Below are 22,534 nucleotides of genomic sequence, written 5' to 3' on the forward strand. Positions count from 1 at the left end.
CCGTCTGCCTCCCTTCCTCCCCCTGCTTGTGTGTGTGCTCTCTCCCTCTAATGAATAAAATATTTTTAAAAATTTAAAATGTACCTTATGTTTTAACAATAAATAACACTTCTAACTATATTCTTGATTCTATTTACATGATTTGGACAGGAGTGTGGTATTTAAAAATTAAATATGACAAATCAATATTAAGAGTGCCAATAAACATTTCCACTTTTTTAGGAAAATACAGCAACACGTTGTGAATCAAATCTCATCAATGCAAAGAACAAGGAAATGCTTCTTTTATGATAACTTAAGGTAAGTAGAGACTACAAATTCTTTAAAATATGGTAAAAGCTTAAAATTAATCCTTTATTTCAACATGTTTTATTCATCGTACCAAAATATGAAGCTTTTAATTTAAAAAAATCATATATGAAATTGCACATTTCCTTAAAAGAAAATTCATTTCTAGAATTATTTTATCTCACTCTTTATTCAATAGGTCTGGAATGTCTGAGAAAAATAAATGTATTCTAGACAGCAAAGATTCTATTTTCCCTTTATCCTCATTCACCTATTTATACGATACATGAGTATAGTATTGTAAAATAACTGCATAATTCAGAGTTCTATCAAACAGTACAGGAGAATCAATTTACATTACCATAAACACCTGACTCACTTTCCTGAAATAAACCTCTACCAGCAATTTAGGGGGTCCTCTATTCAGTCCTGTGCCCACTTTTCTCCTCATCTCCCCATTTTTAAAACTAGTGTTAGAAATGTATTTAATATAGTCACTAACTTCTAAATATTTTCATGTATTGACTGAAATCTTTTACACATCATTCTCATTTCAATTTCTTAAAAATCAGTTTTTAGAATATATGAAAATATATATTTAAAAAAGCAACAAGGGCAGCCCAGGTGGCTCAGCGGTTTAGCGCCGCCTTCAGCCCAGGGTGTGATCCTGGAGACCCGGGATCGAGTCCCACGTCAGGCTTCCTGCATGGAGCCTGCTTCTCCCTCTGCCTGTGTCTCTACCTCTCTCTCTGTGTCTCTCATGAATAAATAAATAAAATCTTTAGAAAAAAAAAAAAAAAAGCAACAAGTACTCCGTACCCACACCTTTGCTTAAACAATGCAATACTGCTAAAATGCTTCAGAGCTTGTGGAAACATTCCCACGAGGCTGATTCTTTCAGTGCCCCCATCCTACTGCTAACTGCTGTTATGAAGTTATGATTTATAATTCCCATGGATTTGTAACACTTATGTAACACTAGAAAAACTGCATTCTTTTGCACCTTGTAGTTTATATGAATGATATGAATGTCCTATCACCTCTATTCTTTGGCAGCTTTTTCAATTTTTCATTTCAAAATTATGTTTTGAGAGTCATTTATGTTAATCTAGATAACTGTTGTTCATTTATTTTCACTGATAAATGGTATTCCATTCTGTATGTGTGTGTATGTGCTTGTGTGTACATACATACCTATATCTAGGTTGGTTCCAGTATTTACCAATGAAATAAATAGTACTATAAAAATATTCATATTTTTCTTCTCTCGTCTTTGTATGAATGTTTCTCTAGAGCCCACAAGTGGTATAGGTTGGGCTACTGAGTGTGTTTGTCTTTGACTTTGGTAAATATGATCCAGTTTCACTGCAAAGATAACCTATTTAGCTTTCTACCTAACGTGTATGAGAGCTCCTTTTGCTCCACACACTGGGTGGCTCTGTCAGTTAAATTTCTGACTCTTGGTCTCAGCTCAGGTCCTGATCTCAGGATTGTGAGTTCAAACCCTTACTTAAAAAAAAAATAAAAAAATAAAAAAATAATTAGACTTAATTTTTTCACGGATTTGCTACATAAGAAATAATGGTTTTAATATGGGTTTTTCTGATTATTTTGGTAAAATGGTATCTTTCAAAGTTAAAATTTAATATAAAAATCTACAAGGGGCACTTATCTAGTAATAAATAACTTTTGCATCAAAGGAGAACAGATGATAAATTAAATATGATTCTATTTTGCTTAACATAGAATTTAGATAGTTGTATATCCAGTGCCAGAGACCAAGCATTGATATACTTTATATGAATCAGCCTTGGAGATTGTTGCCTTCATTTCACTGATTAAAATTTTTGTGATCCAGAACTATACTAAAAAATTTTGGAAATACAAAATGTAATATTATTTATCTATACACCTATATTATGTGAATTAAATTCTGGATAGAATTAGCCAAAGCACAAGATATCTATGTGACACAAAAAATTGGAAATCAATATTCACGGAATTTTTTTCATCTACTGTTTGACCATTTATTTATTTATTTATTTAAATCATTTAGATTTGTCCAGTAAGTCATAATCTATTTTTCTGTCTGGATATTGCTGTGGTGGATAAAGGAGGATGTTTATGACTTACATTTAAAGCAATTTCTTTCTGGGATCCCTGTGTGGCTCAGCGGTTTATCACCTGCCGTTGGCCCAGGGCGTGATCCTGGAGTCCTGGGATCGAGTCCAGCATCGGGCTGCCTGTGTGGAGCCTGTTTCTTGCTCTGCCTGTGTCTCTGCCCCTCTCTCTCTGTGTCTCTCATGAATAAATAAATAAAATCTTTAAAAAATAAATAAATAAAGCTTTTTTTTTTTTCAAAAAAAAAAACACAACAAAGCTTTCTCTTTTGCAAGTGGAACATTCATCTTGAAAAATAACACTTTCCAATTTGTGTGCACGATTCCACTTTTAATCTAAGTTCTTCAGGATGTATGAAATAACTCGACTGACCTGACCATGCCTCGCAACACCAACACTCAGTTGCAAATACAGCAAATGGCTGTCTTAGCTTTTCACTAAGTTTGCTTCCTCTTTTTTATTTATTTATTTATTTTTTTCTAAAGATTTTATTTATTTACTCATGAGAGACACGGGGGGCGGGGGTGCAGAGACACAGGCAGAGGGAGAAGCCGGCTCCATGCAGGGAGCCCCATGCGGGACCTGACCCCTGGTCTCCGGGATCACACCCTGGGCGGAAGGCGGCGCTAAACCGCTGAGCCACCTCGGTTGCCCTCTTTTTTTTTTTTTTTTTAAGAAATCTCCCCTGGCATCCAACATTCACATAATAGATAGCTATTTTACAGGAATATTCTCTATATGTTTACATATTAAATATCGTACCACTGAGTGTATGTATATGTATGCTTTATTATCTCCCTTTTCTATATTCTACCTATTTTCCAATACTCCTATATCCCTATACTCTATATATATATATGTATATTGCAGACTATTTGTTGAGAAAATCTGAAAGCAAACCAGACCAGTAGGAACTCAAAGTTTGGAAAAAGCCTTTAGACTGGGTTCTCAAACTAAATTCATGTATAAGTATGTGTAACTTATGTGTTTTACATTTTTACCTTGTATTAAATATACCTTCATTTCAATTTACATGCACCTGTATTTTCAGGTTCCTTTACAATGTTCTGATCATGTAACTCCTGACACATGCAGGAACAATCTTTATACTTGGCCCTAGTCCACACAACATCTGCAATGAGCCCACTGGTCATAATGCATTGAGGGTCTTCAAATTTAAGTTCTACTGGTAGATATCAACATAGCTCAAGAGTCCTACATATGCAATCAAGAGTCATAAAACTGATCCTCAAGAATGATTCCCAGATATGTTTCAGAAATCTCTATCCAGAGGTTTTTGTTTTGTTTTGTTTGTTTCTTTGTTTAAGGAGAAAAACACTTAGAAAATCATTATTTCATACTCCCTACAAGGTAAGACATTTAAAAAGAAACATACATTTGTCACATATTTTAAAACTGCATTTGTTATGGATATTAGCCTGTGGTGTCCATTTCATGAATCTTCATATCTTATGCTCTTTTTTCTTTTTGGAAACTGAGGGTTTTGTGGTTTTATTTTTGGTTTTCTGTTTTTTTCAGAATAAAATCTAAAATGACATCTAGGAAAACATGCTTTACCACCTAGTATAATTTGGTTCTTTTTGAAAACGATTATATGTATATATATGTATATATATATATCAAATTTTTGATAGTATATGCATCAAATATATATATATCACATATATATACACAATGATTATATATAAATACAATATTTTCTTTTTTATTACTTTTTGTTGTTTTTTTTATAATAAATATATTTTTTATTGGTGTTCAGTTTACCAACATACAGAATAACACCCAGTGCTCATCCCATCAAGTGCCCCCCTCAGTGCCCGTCACCCAGTCAGCACAAACCCCCGCCCTCCTCCCCTTCCACCATCCCAGTTCGTTTCCCAGAGTTAGGAGTCTTTATGTTCTGTCTCCCTTTCTGATATTTCCCACACATTTCTTCTCCCTTCCCTTATATTCCCTTTCACAATTATTTATATTCCCCAAATGAATGAGACATACACTGTTTGTCCTTCTCCAATTAACTTACTTCACTCAGCATAATACCCTCCAGTTCCATCCACGTTGAAGCAAATGGTGGGTATTTGTCATTTCTAATGGCTGAGGAATATTCCATTGTATACATAAACCACATCTTCTTTATCCATTCATCTTTCTATGGACACCAAGGCTCCTTCCACAGTTTGGCTATCGTGGCCATTGCTGCTATAAACATCGGGGTGCAGGTGTCCTGGCGTTTCATTGCATCTGTATCTTTGGGGTAAATCCCCAACAGTGCAATTGCCGGGTCGTAGGGCAGGTCTATTTTTAACTCTTTGAGGAACCTCCACACAGTTTTCCAGAGTGGCTGCACCAGTTCACATTCCCACCAACAGTGTAAGAGGGTTCCCTTTTCTCCGCATCCTCTCCAACATTTGTGGTTTCCTGCCTTGTTAATTTGCCCCATTCTCACTAGTGTGAGGTGGTATCTCATTGTGGTTTTGATTTGTATTTCCCTGATGGCCAGTGATGCGGAACATTTTCTCATGTGCATGTTGGCAATGTCTATGTGAGATTACTCTTCATGTCTTTTGCCCATTTCATGATTCAATTTTTGTTTCTTTGGTGTTGAGTTTAATAAGTTCTTTATAGATCTCGGAAACTAGCCCTTTATCTGATGTGTCATTTGCAAATATCTTCTCCCATTCTGTAGGTTGTCTTTTAGTTTTGTTAACTGTATCCTTTACTGTGCAAAAGCTTCTTATCTTGATGAAGTCCCAATAGTTCATTTTTGCTTTTGTTTCTTTTGCCTTCGTGGATGTATCTTGCAAGAAGTTACTGTGGCCGAGTTCAAAAAGGGTGTTGCCTGTGTTTTCCTCTAGGATTTTGATGGAATATTGTCTCACATTTAGATCTTTCATCCATTTTGAGTTTATCTTTGTGTATGGTGCAAGAGAGTGGTCTAGTTTCATTTTTCTGCATGTGGATGCCTAATTTTCCCAGCACCATTTATTGAAGAGACTGTCTTTCTTCCAATGGATAGTCTTTCCTCCTTTATCAAATATTAGTTGACCATAAAGTTGAGGGTCCACTTCTGGGTTCTCTATTCTGTTCCATTGATCTATGTGTCTGTTTTTGTGCCAGTACCACACTGTCTTGATGGTCACAGCTTTGTAGTACAACCTGAAATCTGGCATTGTGATGCCCCCAGATATGGTTTTCTTTTTTAAAATTCCCCTGGCTATTTGGAGTCTTTTCTGATTCCACACAAATCTTAAAATAATTTGTTCTAACTCTCTGAAGAAAGTCCATGGTATTTTGATAGGGATTGCATTAAACGTGTAAATTACCCTGGTAACATTGACATTTTCACAATATTAATTCTTCCAATCCATTAGCATGGAATATTTTTCTATCTCTTTGTGTCTTCCTCAATTTCTTTCAGAAGTGTTCTATAGTTTTGAGGGTATAGATCCTTTACCTCTTTGGTTAGGTTTATTCCTAGGTATCTTATGATTTTGGGTAAAATTGTAAATGGGATTGACTCCTTAATTTCTCTTTCTTCAGTCTCATTGTTAGTGTATAGAAATGCCACTGATTTCTGGGCATTGATTTTGTATCCTGCCATGCTGCCAAATTGCTGTATGAGCTCTAGCAATCTTGGGGTGGAGGCTTTTGGGTTTTCTATGTAAAGTATCATGTCATCAGTGAAGAGGGAGAGTTTGACTTCTTCTTTGCCAATTTGAATGCCTTTAATGTCTTTTTGTTGCCTGATTGCTGAGGCTAGGACTTCCAGTACTATGTTGAATAGCAGTGGTGAGAGTGGACATCCCTGTCTTGTTCCTGATCTTAGGGGAAAGGCTCCCAGTGCTTCCCCATTGAGAATGATATTTGCTGTGGGCTTTTTGTAGATGGCTTTTAAGATGTCGAGGAAAGTTCCCTCTATCCCTACACTCGGAAGACTTTTGATCAGGAATGGATGCTGTATTTCGTCAAATGCTTTCTCTGCATCTAATGAGAGGATCATACGGTTCTTGGTTTTTCTCTTGCTGATATGATGAATCACATTGATTGTTTTACGAGTGTTAAACCAGCCTTGTGTCCCAGGGATAAATCCTACTTGGTCATGGTGAATAATTTTCTTAATGTACTATTGGATCCTATTGGCTAGTATCTTGTTGAGAAATTTGGCATCCATGTTCATCAGGGATATTGGTCTGTAATTCTCCTTTTTGGTGGGGTCTTTGTCTGGTTTTGGAATTAAGGTGATGCTGGCCTCATAGAACGAATTTGGAAGTACTCCATCTCTTTCTATCTTTCCAAACAGCTTTAGTAGAATAGGTATGATTTCTTCTTTAAACGTTTGATAGAATTCCCCTGGGAAGCCATCTGGCCCTGGACTCTTGTTCTTGGGAGGTTTTTGATGACTGCTTCAATTTCCTCCCTGGTTATTGGCCTGCTCAGGTTTTCTATTTCTTCCTGTTCCAGTTTTGGTAGTTTGTGGCTTTCCAGGAATGCGTCCATTTCTTACAGATTGCCTAATTTATTGGCGTATAGCTGTTCATAATATGTTTTTAAAATCGTTTGTATTTCCTTGGTGTTGGTAGTGATCTCTCCTTTCTCATTCATGATTTTATTAATTTGAGTCTTCTCTCTCTTCTTTTTAATAAGGCTGGCTAATGGTTTATCTATCTTATTAATTCTTTCAAAGAACCAACTCCTGGTTCTGTTGATCTGTTCCACAGTTCTTCTGGTCTCGATTTCGTTGAGTTCTGCTCGAATCTTTATTAACTCCCTTCTTCTCTTGGGTGTAGGATCTATTTGCTGTTTTTTCTCTAGCTCCTTTATGTGTAAGGTTAGCTTTTGTATTTGAGTTCTTTCCAGTTTTTGAATGGATGCTTGTATTGCGATGTATTTCCCCCTTAGGACTGCTTTTGCTGCCTCCCAAAGATTTTGAATGGTTGTATCTTCATTCTCATTAGTTTCCATGAATCTTTTTAATTCTTCCTTAATTTCCTGGTTGACCCTTTCATCTTTTAGCAGGATGGTCCTTAACCTCCACGTGTTTGAGGTCCTTCCAAACTTCTTGTTGTGATTTAGTTCTAATTTCAAGGCATTATGGTCTGAGAATATGCAGGGGATGATCCCAATCTTTTGGTATCGGTTCAGACCCGATTTGTGACCCAGTATGTGGACTATTCTGGAGAAAGTTCCATGTGCACTTGAGAAGAATGTGTATTCAGTTGAGTTTGGATGTAAAGTTCTGTATGTATCTGTGAAATCCATCTGGTCTAGTGTATCATTTAAAGCTCTCGTTTCTTTAGAGATGTTGTGCTTAGAAGACCTATCGAGTATAGAAAGAGCTAGATTGAAGTCACCAAGTATAAGTGTATTATTATCTAAGTATTTCTTCACTTTGGTTATTAATTGATTTATATATTTGGCAGTTCCCACATTCGGGGCATATATATTGAGGATTATTAAGTCCTCTTGTTGGATAGATCCTTTAAGTATGATATAGTGTCCCTCTTCATCTCTCACTACAGTCTTCGGGGTAAATTTTAGTTTATCTGATATAAGGATGGCTACCCCTGCTTTCTTTTGAGGACCATTTGAATGGTAAATGGTTCTCCAACCTTTTATTTTCAGGCTGTAGGTGTCCTTCTGTCTAAAATAAGTCTCTTGTAGACAGCAAATAGATGGGTCCTGCTTTTTTATCCAGTCTGAAACCCTGCGCCTTTTGATGGGGCATTAAGCCCGTTCACGTTCAGAGTTACTATTGAAAGATGAGTTTAGTGTCATCATGATATCTATTCAGTGCTTGTTTTTGTGGATTGTTCCACTGAACTTCTTCTTAAAGGGGAATTTTAAGAGTCCCCCTTAGAATTTCTTGCAGAGCTGGTTTGGAGGTCACATATTCTTTCAGTTGCTGCCTGTCTTGGAAGCTCTTTATCTCTCCTTCCATTTTGAATGAGAGCCTTGCTGGATAAAGTATTCTTGGTTGCATGTTCTTCTCATTGAGGACCCTGAATATATCCTGCCAGCCCTTTCTGGCCTGCCAGGTCTCTGTGGAGAGGTCTGCTGTTACCCTAATACTCCTCCCCATAAAAGTCAGGGATTTCTTGTCTCTTGCTGCTTTAAGGATCTTTTCTTTATCTTTGGAATTTGCAAGCTTAACTATTAAATGTCGAGGTATTGAACGGTTTTTATTTATTTTAGGGGGGGGGATCTCTCTATTTCCTGGATCTGAATGCCTGTTTCCCTTCCCAGAATAGGAAAGTTTTCAGCTAGGATTTGTTCAAATACATATTCTGGCCCTCTGTCCCTTTCAGCGCTCTCGGGAACCCCAATTAAACGTAGGTTTTTCTTCCTCAGGCCGTTGTCTATTTCCCTTAATCTATCTTCATGGTCTTTTGTTTGTCTCTTTTTTCCTCAGTTTCCCTCTTTGCCATCAACTTGTCTTCTGTGTCACTCACTCGTTCTTCCACCTCGTTAACCCTCGTCGTTAGGACTTCTAGTTTGGATTGCATCTCATTCAATTGATTTTTAATTTCTGCCTGATTGGCTCTAAATTCTGCAGTCATGAAGTCTCTTGAGTCCTTTATGCTTTTTTCTAGGGCCACCAGTAGCTGTATAATAGTGCTTCTGAATTGGCTTTCTGACATTGAATTGTAATCCAGATTTTGTAACTCTGTGGGAGAGAGGACTGTTTCTGATTCTTTCTTTTGAGGTGAGGTTTTCCTTCTAGTCATTTTGCTCAGTGCAGAGTGGCCAAAAACAAGTTGTATTGGGAAAAGGAGAAAAAGAGTGAGAAAAAAAGGAAAGAAAAGAGAAAAAGAAAAAAGAAAAAAGGAAGAAAAAAGGCAAAAAGGGAAGAAAAAGAGAAAGTAAAAGAAAGAAAGGGGAAAAAAGGGTGGGGGAAGCAAACAAATCAAAAAGCAAAAAAAAAAAAAAAAAAAGAAAGAAAAAAAAGAAAAACCACGGGGGAGTATCTTCTGATTCTGTGTACTTTAAGTCCCTTGACTTCCCCCTGGAACTTGTCAGTCTAGCTGGTGTTCTCGGGGAGGGGCCTGTTGTGCTGATTTTCAGGTGTTAGCACTTGGGGGAGCTGCTGTGCCCCTGCCTGGTGCAGGGCTCAGTGGGGGTTGTTTACCCCGTGAGGCCGCAGGAGGAACAGCCCCAGTGGCGGGGCCAGCTCTGCAGCCCTGGAGTCAGCCCCCGCAGTAACCCCGGAGCTCTCAGTCTGCAGGGCCTGGAGGCTCCGGGGCGGGGCCGCTGATCTGCTCAGCTCGGGCAGGAGCGTCCTTGGGGTCCTGGGCCCTCCCGGCCTCTGCCTGTCCCGGGGGGAGGCCGGATCCTGGGCTGTGTCCCGGCGCCCTGTGCTCCGGAGCCTGCGCTGGTGGATTCGCGCTCCCGGGCCGCGCAACCCCCTCCGCTGAGCTGCCCCCGAGCCCCCCGAGCTGCTCCGGGTCCCGCCGGGTCCCGCCGTGCGCGCTGCAGCCCTTAGGGAGCTCCGCGCACTCCCCCGGGGCGCCGGTGTCTGTTACTGTCCCGGGGAGCCCTAGGGCACCCCCGCCCTCCTGGGTCCTGCTCCACCTCCCCGCGAGCCCCTTTCCCCCGGGAAGGTCGGTGCAGCTCCTGCGTCTCCGGGACGGGGCTCTCCTGTCCTGGGGACACTCGCCCCGGCCTCAGCCCGGCTCCTCGCGGGGCCCCTCCCCCTTGGAGGCCTTTGTTCCTTTATTTCTTTTTCCCCGTCTTCCTACCTTGATAGAAGCGTGAACTCTTCTCACTGTAGCGTTCCAGCTGGTCTCTCTTTAAATCTCAGGCCGAATTCGTAGACTTTCAGGATGATTTGAAGGTTATCTAGGTAATTTGGTGGGGACAGGTGATTTGAGGACCCTACTCTTCCGCCATCTTCCAATATTTTCATATCATTATCAAAATCAACCAAATCTAATGAGAGAAGGAGGGAAAGAGTGCTTTACAGATCATTATAATCTAGTCCTACTTATTAGTTGACAGTCCTATTGATGTTAATAATACTCAACAAACTGGGCAGCCTGGGTGGCTCAGCGGTTTAGCGCCACCTTCAGCCCAGGGCCTGACCCTGGAGGCCCAGGATCAAGTCCGGTGTCGGGCTCCCTGCATGGAGCCTGCTTCTCTCTCTTCTCTCTCTCTCTCTGTCTCTCATGAAAAAATAAATAAAATCTTTAAAAAAACAATAATAATACTCAACAAACTGTGTTGGAATTAGTATAATGCAAACATAGACAAATTCATCTTTATTTTGTCCTTTCTCCAGATTCAACATGGCATATAGTCCAGCAAGTTATTAACACAGGGACCTGAAACATAAGCCTATTGAGATCCCTTTCTGCAAAGGTTTTTGCACCAGCTGGCCACCCCCTCCTCCCGATGCCCTCCCCCCCACACACACACATCTTTTCTTTTTAATTTAGTCCAGTCATTGCCATGGAAGCCCTGCCTCTTATTCTAAGATTGGCCTTTCTGTACTTGGAGGTTAGCACTAAAAATCAATCAATCAATCTGCTAAGAATTTTTTAGCATGAAAATGCCCCTATTTTATATACAAGGAAAGCAAGATGTAAAAAGTTTAATGACCTTACTAAAATGACGTGGCCAGAGCTCACTTTTCTTCTCTGCGTATCCAAGCTTTGTTCTGTTGTGCCCTATTTATATTTAAGTATAGAATGTCTTTCCAAATCCACCTCCATTCTAAAGTTGAAGAAAATACTATTAAGTCAATAAAAGCCCATTAAGCCAATATACCTAGAAATCTTTCCTTTCCTTCTTTTACCCACAATCATATGCAGTTGTAAGCAAATCAACTAGTTTTCTGATCGGCAACATTGAAATATTGATCCCTGTTCCACTTCCTTACTGTAAAGACCACATTACCTACACCAAGTTCATCATCATCATTAGGATTCTTTCACAAACAGTAGGGAAAAAAACAAAGCTGTATGTTCAATTCCTGAGCCCCTCTATAAAAGCCACGTCAATTCCAGAGTTAGCATGTTGGCTTGGAGGACATGAACTAGAACACATTATCCATAAACATGGTTCTACTCAGGAAATTTTGCAAATGGATATGAATGTACTTTACAGAGCCTTTCAGGAAGTCTTCAATAAACTGAATCCATCATATCAACCTCTAATATATTCGTTTGATACCAGCAAGCAGCTGAATCAAATTATTTTTTTGGTGTAAGCTATTGAAGTCTTTGATGCTGGACTGCAGCAGAGTCTTCTGAGGCAAATCCAACTGTCCTTGTGTCTGGAAGAATTTGTGTCAAAGAAACTACAAAGCGCTTTTTTTATTATTATTATTTAATCTATGTTCTACTACTTCCTCCCTTTCCTTCCTAACAAAGAAAAAAGAGAAAGACATCAAATAGGAATGGGATCAAATAAGAATATTTATGAAAGTGATTTGAAAATACAGAGTTCTCTATAAACATCAAGGATTACAAACTTGATGACTCTAACCATGCTGCAGAAAAAGGACTCAGTCTTCATTCTTCAACCCTGACAACCTTTCTACTCTGTCCCTCCTTTCTACTCTGTCTCTCATCATGAATGCACAAATGAGTCCATTTAAATCTTTTTCAAAGGATCAAGTTTTCTGAGATCAAGAATGGCATTTCTTTGCTACATTCCTAAATGGTTATCTTATGGTCTTTATTTAGGCCGAGAAATTAACACCTTTCAAAGAAAATTGCCGGAAGAGCACAACTCAAAAACAACCAAGTAAACAGGAGAGCTGTACCAAATTTTTTTATCCAGAAGGCCTGGCCAGTGACATCAGCCATGGAAAATTTCATGGAAAGAAGGCTTGGCTGCCTTTGTTCTCTGGGGCCTCAAACTTTCCCTTGTCAGGGCTGATCTTCTCTAGACCTAATACGGTGGTGATTTCATTAAAAAGAACACTTGAAAAAAAATGAAAAAAAAAAAAAAGAACACTTGATAAATGCTCATGTTCAAGTGAGAGAGAGTCCATTATCTTGCTGATTTTCTTGTGGGTTCAATTTTAGCTACAGCCACACCTAGGAGCCTAGAGGTTAGTGGTTGTCCAATAATCTAATCTTCAGTTCAAAGTAATACAAGTTTAGAATAGCTTTTGACCTACAAGCAGGTTTTGCTAGTTCTGTGAGGTATATTTTTAGTGGTAGCAGAAGCTTCTAGGAGTCTAAGAGATAGTGCATTTGAATGAGTATCTCACTTCAGGTAACCTTTTTAGATTATAGTAGGGATCAGTGACTCGGTTAACTTCAAATTAGCAATTTAGTAGCATGGGGAAATTTTTAAAAGCAGTGGAGAGGTACTGATGAGTTTGAGAAAGGAAGACACTCCCTGGGAATTTGTATAGGTAAAAAATGTTACCTCATACAGAAATCTAATGTTCATTTGTTGATTTTTCAATACATAAAAGAGCCTGTTTTAGATTTTTCTTAGCTATAATAAATTTCCTACACTCCACAATTGGTTCATAGCTGACATTTTCTTAAATAAAGCCTTCCCTCACTATATTCTCTCTCTTTTCCAGTGTTCTCTAGATTTATCTATGCAGTATTTCATCTGCCTCACTTAAAATTATCTATCTCCTTGAGGATGAATCCGTAGTTGCAAATTCTGTCTCCTGAAATGCAATAATACCTACAAGAGAGTATGCAAATATCTGTGGGGGAGAGCATAATTTGCTTCTGTTTCCATTTCTCATTGTATGAGGTTTCAAAAGTCAGCTCTATTACTGCCTTATACATAAGCAGGTTCAATTTAATATACATTATTTCTTATCAGAAAGGGAAACAGAACATGAGCGACTCCTAACTCTGGGAAACGAACTAGGGGTGGTAGAAAGAGAGGTTGGGGGGGTGGAGGGGGGTGACTGGGTGACGGGCAATGAGGGGGGCACTTGATGGGATGAGCTGAGTGTTATTCTATATGTTGGCAAATTGAACACCATAAAAAATAAATTTATTTAAAAAAATAATAATAATATGCATTATTTCTGTATGACTTACCTTTAAGGCTCCTGAAAAGATACATTTCCTGTGTCATTGAGTGCTTATCTTTCAGAAAATGAGTCAAGTTACTGATATCCTTTGAGGGTATGGCGGAGGGAGGCTTGGGATAATGAAGACCAAAATATGGAGTGAGAAAATGTCCATTTTGTGGGGAGGAGGCAGTTTGTCATGCAGGCAAAGACATGTATAATCAACATGCCCACTGTTGACCTTTCAAGTTCAGAAATACACCCTTAGTCAAAGATTCAACAAGTTTTATCAACTACTCTTTTGAGTAGAAAAGTATCCTTTTGAGGGCTAGTGGGATCAATTGTATTTAAATTTGAGTGGTTTTGGAGCACCTGGGTGCCTCAGTTGGTTAAACGTCTGCTTTCAGCTCAGGTCATGATCCCGGGGTCCTGAGATCAAGCCCTACATCGGGCTCCCAGCTCAGCAGAGAGTCTGCTTCTCCCTCTGCTTCTCAACCTCTGGCCCTTCCCTACTCGTGTTCTATCTTACTCTCAAATAAATAAATAGAATCTTTAAATAAATAAATAAGAGTGGTTTATCAACTGTGACAGTGAGAGAAGTAATTTTGCAGTTTGAGATATTGGAAGGAAGGCAAGCCCAGGTGAGTGACCCTTGGCAAAAAGAAGAGAGGTTGAAGATGGTTTACCCACTTGGCAGTTTTATCTATTAGTGGCCAATTTTCCTTGGATCAGAAGGCTATGGCAGAAAGAACACTAGATACATTACAGAAAGGACAGAGAAACAAATCTACTACCAACAACAATAGCAATGAAGTTACATAATAAGCCCATCATGCATGGAATACTTTCTATAGGCCGGGCACTAGCCCTTCTTCCTCTGTACCAGTTATTACCATTTAATTTCCATCAAACTTTAGGTCAAGCCTTCCATTACATTTTTATGGAAAAAGTTTTTCTAATTGTGTATTTGTGGTTGGTGTGCCAGTCTCAGAACTCAGAGATCCTAGAGAAAGGCAGTTATTGAACTAAGCTGGGCAAAGCTTGATAGTGTACCTCACCACACACAAGAAGAAAATGAATCTGTCAAAAGCAAAAAAATAAAGTGTTGGTGAAAATGTGAAGAAAAAGGAACTCTCACAGTGTTGGTGGGAATGTAAATTGGTATAGACACTGCGGAAAACAATATTTTAAGTATTTTCCTCAAAAAATTAAAAATTGAACCACCATATGATCCAGTAATTCCACTTCTAGGTTATTTACCAAAAAAAAAAAAAAAAAAAAAAAAAAAAAAAAAAAAAAACCAAAGATACTTATATGAAAAGATACAAGCACCCTATATTTGTTGTAGTATTATTTTCAATAGCCAAGATAGGTTGCTTCCGTAAGTGCCCATCAATAGAGAAATGAATAGAGAAGAGAAGACATATTGTGTATGTGTGTTTGTGTGTATAGATATGTATATATATAGATATATATGATAGAATATTATACAGCCATTAAAAAGGATGAGATAGTACCATTTGTGACAACATGGATGGACTAAGAGGATATTATGCTAAATTAAATAAGACTCAGAAGGACAAATACTGTATCATTTCACTCAGTGCCTAATCCAAAAAAAAAAAATTAAGAAACTAAGAGCAGAACCTGACCTATAGAGAACAAACTGATGGTTGCCAGGTGCAAGGTGGGTGGAGAGGTGGACTAAATGGGTGAAGAGGAATGGGAGATGGAGGTTTCCAGTTATTGAATAAGCAAGTCATAGGAATAAAAGGTAATAGTGTAGGGAATACAATAAATGGTGACAAATGGTAGCTATACTTGCAGTAAGCATAGCATAACATATAGAGATGTTGAATAATTATTTTAACATTGTGTATCAACCCTACTAAAATATGTAAAAGAGAAAAGAAAATGGGTCAGAAATTGGCAAGGGCCCTAGGAATTGCAACATTCTGGTAATTTCTAATTTGGAAACTGAAGGAAGCTTCATGCTCTTTAACAGTAAAACTAAAAATGTGAGCCCTAGAAATTCAAACTGTTGTAACCTTCACTTCATGGAGACACATGCATGAAGAGAAGCAGGGGCAGGAGGAGATGGAGAGATGGAGTCTGGCAGCACTGGGGCATCTAGGTGGTCCTTACTTCCAATGCTTCATGAAATCAGCTCTACATTCTCCTTCCTGCACTTGGTAATGTCAGCCATTCCATGCTTTCCCTCACTGTGAATCCAAGTCCTTCACTTACAAATATACATGGAGTATCTTATTTACTTCTCACAACCTTCAAGTCATCAGTGAAGGAATAACTTTGAAAGGATAAATAATCAAAGAACCTCCCTTGAGATCAGACAGGTAGCAAGCTATAGGCCAAGTCCACTTGCAGGCTCTGAGCTCCTCACTCCAAGTTTGTCTACCAGGACCCTTAACCACCCCAGGCTTTGTTCTCCAAAGTCAATTTTATTGTCCTTTTTTTTTTTTTTTAAATTCTCTTGAGAATCAAATCATTTAACATAAGGAAAATCACTTAGATTACTGAAAAATGCCACAAGCTAAAGCATTTCCCCACTGGTCCAAGTGCCTGCTGCCCGCTGCAGGCTATCTGGCTTGAAATTCAGTCTATTCTCCCATAAATTGGACTTGTTGAATTGTTAACAGATTCTACTACTTACATCCTGCTTGTCTATTTCATCCAAGGTTTAATTTCTTTGTGCTTGACAATACAAACTTAACAGATGATAAATGATCACAACATTAATTTAAACTTTAAAATAAATACTGTGCAGCTTAAGTCAGGGTACATGAATTTTAAACCCCTATCCTCAACAGAAAAAAATGTGAGAAATAGAGAGGGCACTAGAATTAATACCTTAAAAAATAAAGGACAGCTCTCATCATGCTCAGGGAAAAGGAAGGAATACTGCATCACTCCAAGAAGAATGCAAAAATGATTTCCATGCTATTGCCAGTGACATATAAAGGTAAGAGAGATGGGCTACCCAACAAGAGCATAATCTATGAAAGAAAAAAGCTTTTTCATCACGTTTATTGAACTGGATACTACTTATGCCAAAAGGGTTCATTGTTCACTGTAGTTTCAGGATTTATTTTAAACCGCTACAATATCCCTTTTAGGTTACACATAGGGAAACAGAATGTAGCTGTATTACATTTAAGTTTTTGATGATTCAGTTATTATATACAAATTGCTTACCCCCATGCTCATTAAAATCATGGTCTGAGACCAGTTAGTTTTATTCTCTTGCTAAGAAACAGTAAAGTATCTTTGTATCCATATTCACTAAATAGATCAAATCAGAGCTCAATTTTACCAGAAATTTTAGCACATTTTTTTCCAAAGAAATACTGATCATGAATGGTGTCTGAACATGGGAGACATCAACTTGACCCAAATAAAATTAGCAAAGCTAAATATTGCCCCCAGTTGTAACAGAAAATACCAGCTTTTGTGCACATATACATTTCTTGTCTCTAAAATCCAGGTTGGTAATAATGAAATCTTCTCCTTCTTTCTCAGCCACAAACAAGTTAAAGCTGATCTCAGATACCATAATGTGGTTTCCAGGGCAGGGGAGATTTACTGCCCTCAACTCTCTGGAAAGCTGGTAAGTTTTCAGTGCAGACAGCAGGGACTCTGGCCCAGACTGCACGCTCTTTGGTTTTATACAAAAATGCTGCCAGGTTGGACCGTGCTACCCAGGATAGGAAAGTAGGGCAGTATTCTCTAATGAGAAGCTATGATTAGAGGCAAACCCTTCTGTATGCAAATTTCACTGATCCTGTATTTATCTACATATTTTTATAAGGGATTGGTCATCTGTGCATGTGGTTGCCCACTTTATCCACTGCTATTACTTCTAAGTATATCAGATATAAACCTTTTTTCTTTTCAAATAATCTGTTACATTTTCTCTTTTCTTCACTTTGATTACTTATAAAAATCTTTTCTTCACTTTGATTACTTACAAAAATCTTTAATAAAGGTATCTCTACACCCAATGTGGGGCTCAAACTCACAACCCTTAGATCACAAATTGCAAGCTCTATGGACTGAAACAGCCAGATGCTCCACTTTGATACCTTTATTAATTAAAATTTGCAAGTGTAGGAGGCACCTGGGTGGCACAGTGGTTGAGCATCTGCCTTGGCTCAGGCCATGATCCCCAGAGTTCTGGGATCAAGTCCCACATCAGGCTTCCACAGGGAGCCTACTTCTCCCTATGTCTCAGCCTCTTTCTGTTTGTCTCTCATGAATAAATAAATAAGATCTTTTTTTAAAAAGATTTGCAGGTATCAGAGGTAAGGCAAAAACTCATTTATTTCTATATCATCCCCAGCTGGTAGGTCTAGATATTCCTCATAGTAAGAAATCCCCCAGAAGCCAGCCGCTGGTTGTAGAAAGATGGTACACTGTCAGGTTTCATGTGTCAGGACACCATGTTGCATTCACTCTGCTAATGGCCATTAACTATGTTGTGCTCAGCTGTAGTAATATTATGTTTCACACATTATGTCAAGCAATGCTTCTTATAACCTTATGTAGGGTGGATTTTATATATGTATTTTTACTTTCCTCTATTCAAACCAAGGGGTATGAGAAGTTAGAACCTTTCACCTAGATCCTTTCAGCCCTGTAAAACGCTTCTTCTTATGCCAAAACCTTTACATACCACTGCCAGATTCATCTTCCTGGGGAGTAATTCCAATAAAATTCAAATTATTTAGCCTGGCATCCAAGGCCTTCTATGGTCTTGATACAACTTGTCTTTCAAAGTCAATTTACCATTATGCCTCCCATAAGCATTCCACTCCAACCAAACTCATTTTCTACTTTATTCCCCTGTGCTTTCCCACTTCCAGGTAGAACGCCATTCAGTTGGTCTTTTAAACACTTAAATTATACCAATCCTTATAAGCCATCCAAAACTCTTGCAAGAAACTGCCAATAAAAGTAATTTCTTTTTCCTTCTATAACTCTCATAACACCTTTTATATTTTTTACCACATTTATTTTCCATTATCATTATTAGGGAATAGGTCTGATTTTCCCTGTAAGACTGAAAGCAGGATTTGTTATAACTATAAAATAATCCCAGTACATTCTGTAGCATCGAGTGGGCAGAGACTCAACCATTTGTAGAATGAATTGAACAAATTGCCTCATTTTCAAGAAACGATTCAGCATTCATGTTTGTCTCAGCAACATTGTATACACCAGTGATGTAAAGCCCTTGGATAAACATGGTACAAACAAGGTGATTAGCTAAGCAGGGTATATTTCTAACCTGCTAGAGCAGTGTTCTTTGGGAAAAGCTCCTGGAGTCAGGGTAAGTAGCAAAGACACCAGTCTCTCTTGCCCTACCACACTCTGCGGACGTTCGGAGCCACCTCACGAGGCCAGACATCTGACTCTCCATGAACAGCACCTCCCAGATCTGTTATGCTGGGATGCATTTAAGAAATGTATCTCATGATGGAATTTTTGCCTCCAGTCCTAATTGGCAACTCCGTATATGTGGGGATAAGCACAAGGCCTTCATCTGATGAGGCATCCAAGCATTCAAATTGCAGCTCCAAGACTTAGGAAGCTTGCAACAAGGTTCATCACCTCTGGAATCCTGCTTGGGAAAATGCTAAAGCACCCTCCTCCCCATCCCCCTTCCCCCCCCCCCCCAGTATGATGCAGGGCTGTGGTACAAGTCCAGGGGCTGACTAGTGCGCTTTAATTGGTTTTTATGGTGTTTTGCAGGAAGGAAGGCTTAACTGGTTTCTACGGTGTTTTGCAGAAGACAATTCTTTTTCTAAGAAACTAGCTTGCAGGGGTGCCTCAGTGGCTCAGTCAGTTGAGCGTCAGATCTTGGTTTTGGCTCAGGTCATGATCTCAGGGTCATGATATTTATATCATGGGCTACCTGGGTCTCTGTGCTCAGCGGGGAGAACTCTACTGAAGATTCTCTCTCTCTCTCTCCTCTCTCTCTCTCTATCTCTCCCTCTTGCTCTCGCTCTTGCTCTACTCTCTCTCTGTCCCACCCTCTTCCTTTCTGTGATTCTAATAAATGAATAAATCTTTAAAGAAAAAAAAGAAACAAACTTATAGAAAATCAATCTTAGACAAATTCATGTTTACCCTTCATATATTCATAGTTCTAAAACATCCTAAATTGTGTTGTATAAAATGTATATATTAGGGGACAGGCCTAAGCATATATCATGGAAGTCACTCCCTATTATGTGTATGTAAAGCCCTAGCTACCACAAATGAATACGCTCACTAAAGTAAAACTGATCAACAAGCCATATTACCATAAAACCAAGCCTGGAGTGGTTGTTTAGGTCTTGGCACTCTACTTCCAAGGAGAGACAGTGGATCTTTCTTAAGCTCTTCCTTAGGGATCAACTGAAGAGGGATATCTTCATGTATTCTCACAAAACAGGGAAATATTAAAATTTATCTCCTATGAGACAAGAGGACTTGTGGTCCAAGGGATTGTTTTATCATTGCTTTGAAGTCTAGAGAAGCATGATTCTGGCTGTCATCTGTTTTAATGGACTAAAGATCAAAGGAAGAGCCATCTGAGTCAATCACATTTCTAACCACTGGCCCTGTAAAAACAGATGATGTGTTTTATTAGCCAATGTGCTCTAGGAGAAGGCAGTGGTGATCAGAAACCATATCCAAAATCATATCCCTATCAAATCCCCTCCTCAAAAAGAATGAAAACAAGAAAGACAAAGGGAAGATTTGCTCTGCCAGTTAATCGCTATTAAGTGCAGTCAGAGCTGCTACCCTCTCCTTGCCACCCAGAAGCAAGTTTCAAAAAGCAAAACTGACTAATTTATGTGGGTTTTGTGTGGGGGATAGCTGTCAGAAATCCAAGTCCAGAAATCCAGAGAGGGGCAGAGGCAGTATGCCAGTTTCCCGAGACCTAGACTGTCAGTTTGCCATGATGGAGCAGAAGATCCAGCAAGGAAGAGGAAAGAGAGCAAGGCTTAAACATAATTCTTTTCAAAATTGCACCAGGGAGAAAGGAGAAGAGTCAAGGTAGGGACTGAGCTCTAAGCTCAAACATATCCCACCTCCCTGGATAATAGTCTAGAGGGTGGGGTGGTCATAAGATACAGCAACATCCTAGAGCACAAAAAAAAAAAAAGCCTTACACTCCCTGGCAGAGCCAGCGCCTGCAGTCCTAGTGACCACTGGCACCACAAAATAATGCTGTTCTACTTAGGTGTTCAGTCAACTTGAAAATGCTGTGTGATTTTTGCTATTTTTGTAAAGTCCCTGAAACTGGAAAAAAATTCACTTGGAATTATTTAGGATATATAGTTTTCACTAGTCAAGAGAACCATGTTTGCAATGGAGGCCATGCAGATAATTGTTGAAGGAAAGCGAGTTTTAAATCAATGAAAAAAGTAATTATCAAAAGGAACAATTATTTTAAATGTAACTGTTGAGTATTTCCTCGTTATGCATGTTTTAGATAGCACCAAATGTTGCTATGTAGAGGCTTGAGAAATTTCTAACCTTGTACACTGAAAGGATATTTCTAGTACTATACTGCACATTGTACAATGTATTATTCCTGAGATTTAGTTTTTGTGTAATTGTACAGCCTGACCACAGAATAGAAATACATAATTAAGATGGTTCATGTTGATCCTGTTTTTTGCTTTTGAGCAAAAAATTTAGGTTCTCATATTTTCATGGTTTACCAAGTGCTCTCTTTAAAATTTAAGGACCCACTATATTTAAAAGTGTATTAAATTCTATGTTGTCCATGTAAATCGGCAATATTCTATTTTAATGGGGAGGAGAGGACTTGCATATATTTTTTGACTGACTTACCAGATGTTAGAACTTTAAAAAAAATCTATCAAAAACTCTGCCACTGATTCAAAGTACCCTGGCATGTCTCTTTCTTTCTTTTTTCTTTCTCCTTTCTCTTTCTTTCCTTCCTTCCTTCTTTTTCTTTCTTTCTTTCTTTCTTTCTTTCTTTCTTTCTTTCTTTCTTTCTTTCTTTCTTTTCTTTCTTTCTTTCTTTTCTTTTCTTTCTTTTCTTTTTCTTTCATGTGAACACTATTATTTACTGAAGTACTTTTGAAGGGTATAGGCAGAAGTTGAACTATCACTGTGCATTGTGTTAGAACTGCTAAGCTAGGGATCCCTGGGTGGCACAGCGGTTTGGTGCCTGCCTTTGGCCCAGGGCGCGATCCTGGAGACCCGGGATCGAATCCCACGTCGGGCTCCCAGTGTATGGAGCCTGCTTCTCCCTCTGCCTATGTCTCTGCCTCTCTCTCTCTCTGTGTGACTATCATAAATAAATAAAAAAAAAAAAAAAAGAACTGCTAAGCTAACACTTTCTGTGGTCTTTAAATTCACAAATGGGGTATTTGCAATTATACAAAACTGAAATTCTCTGTGCAATTTTCTGAAGAACTGAAACATCTGCAATGAATGATATATTGCTTTCACCGAGATAATACTTACTTTAGAAGTAATCTTTAAGCCTCTGAAAGAGTAATAAGACTTTATTGACTTTGATAGTTTCTTTATAAAATTTAAACTCACCCATAGGTGTCAATTTCTAAAATGCTTGAATTCACGCTCTCTTGATATCGTATCATTCCCTAGAATACAGCATTTTGATACAGTTTCACAATGGCACCAAGTATAGGACTAAGCACAAGATAGGAAAAGGAAAGAAAAAATGAAAGAGAGAAAAAGAGATGAAGAACAGAGGAAAGGATGAAAGCTTATCCAGAAGGACTGTGGTGTGGACACAGACATATAGAGTGGTCCATCAAGCCTAAAGAGCCTTTCAATCTTTCAGTTATTCTCCATGTGGTGAGTCCCATCCTCACAAAGTAGGAACAACAGAATCTCTAGCATCCCTGCCCAAGTATAATCAGCACCCCTGAGCAGGTGACAGCTCCCCAGGTGTTTCCATGCCCAGCTTCTCACCCCTTTTCTCCAGGCTAGTCAAGATCCCATCCTGATGCCCTTTGCAAAAAACAAAGACCCTGACCAGCACAGATAGTTTATTTGTGGCTTTCCTTTCTATTTTCTCTGTCTTAATACACCTCTTGGTCATTC

At 38.7% G+C, this 22,534-nt stretch overlaps 1 long non-coding RNA gene across 9 annotated transcripts in view; it reads right to left on the bottom strand.

Moving 5' to 3' along the window:
• The window catches only part of LOC140608957 (uncharacterized), a 562,604-nt gene that overhangs the window by 337,449 nt on the left and 202,621 nt on the right, over window positions 1-22,534 (bottom strand). For all 9 annotated transcript variants that reach the window (XR_012010955.1, XR_012010948.1, XR_012010953.1 and 6 more), the window contains one exon: window positions 10,167-10,356. This is a non-coding gene — a long non-coding RNA (uncharacterized lncRNA). The remainder of the gene's footprint in view (window positions 1-10,166; window positions 10,357-22,534) is intronic.

Source organism: Canis lupus, chromosome 18, assembly GCF_048164855.1.
Source record: "Canis lupus baileyi chromosome 18, mCanLup2.hap1, whole genome shotgun sequence".
Classification (NCBI taxonomy): Eukaryota; Metazoa; Chordata; class Mammalia; order Carnivora; family Canidae; genus Canis; species Canis lupus.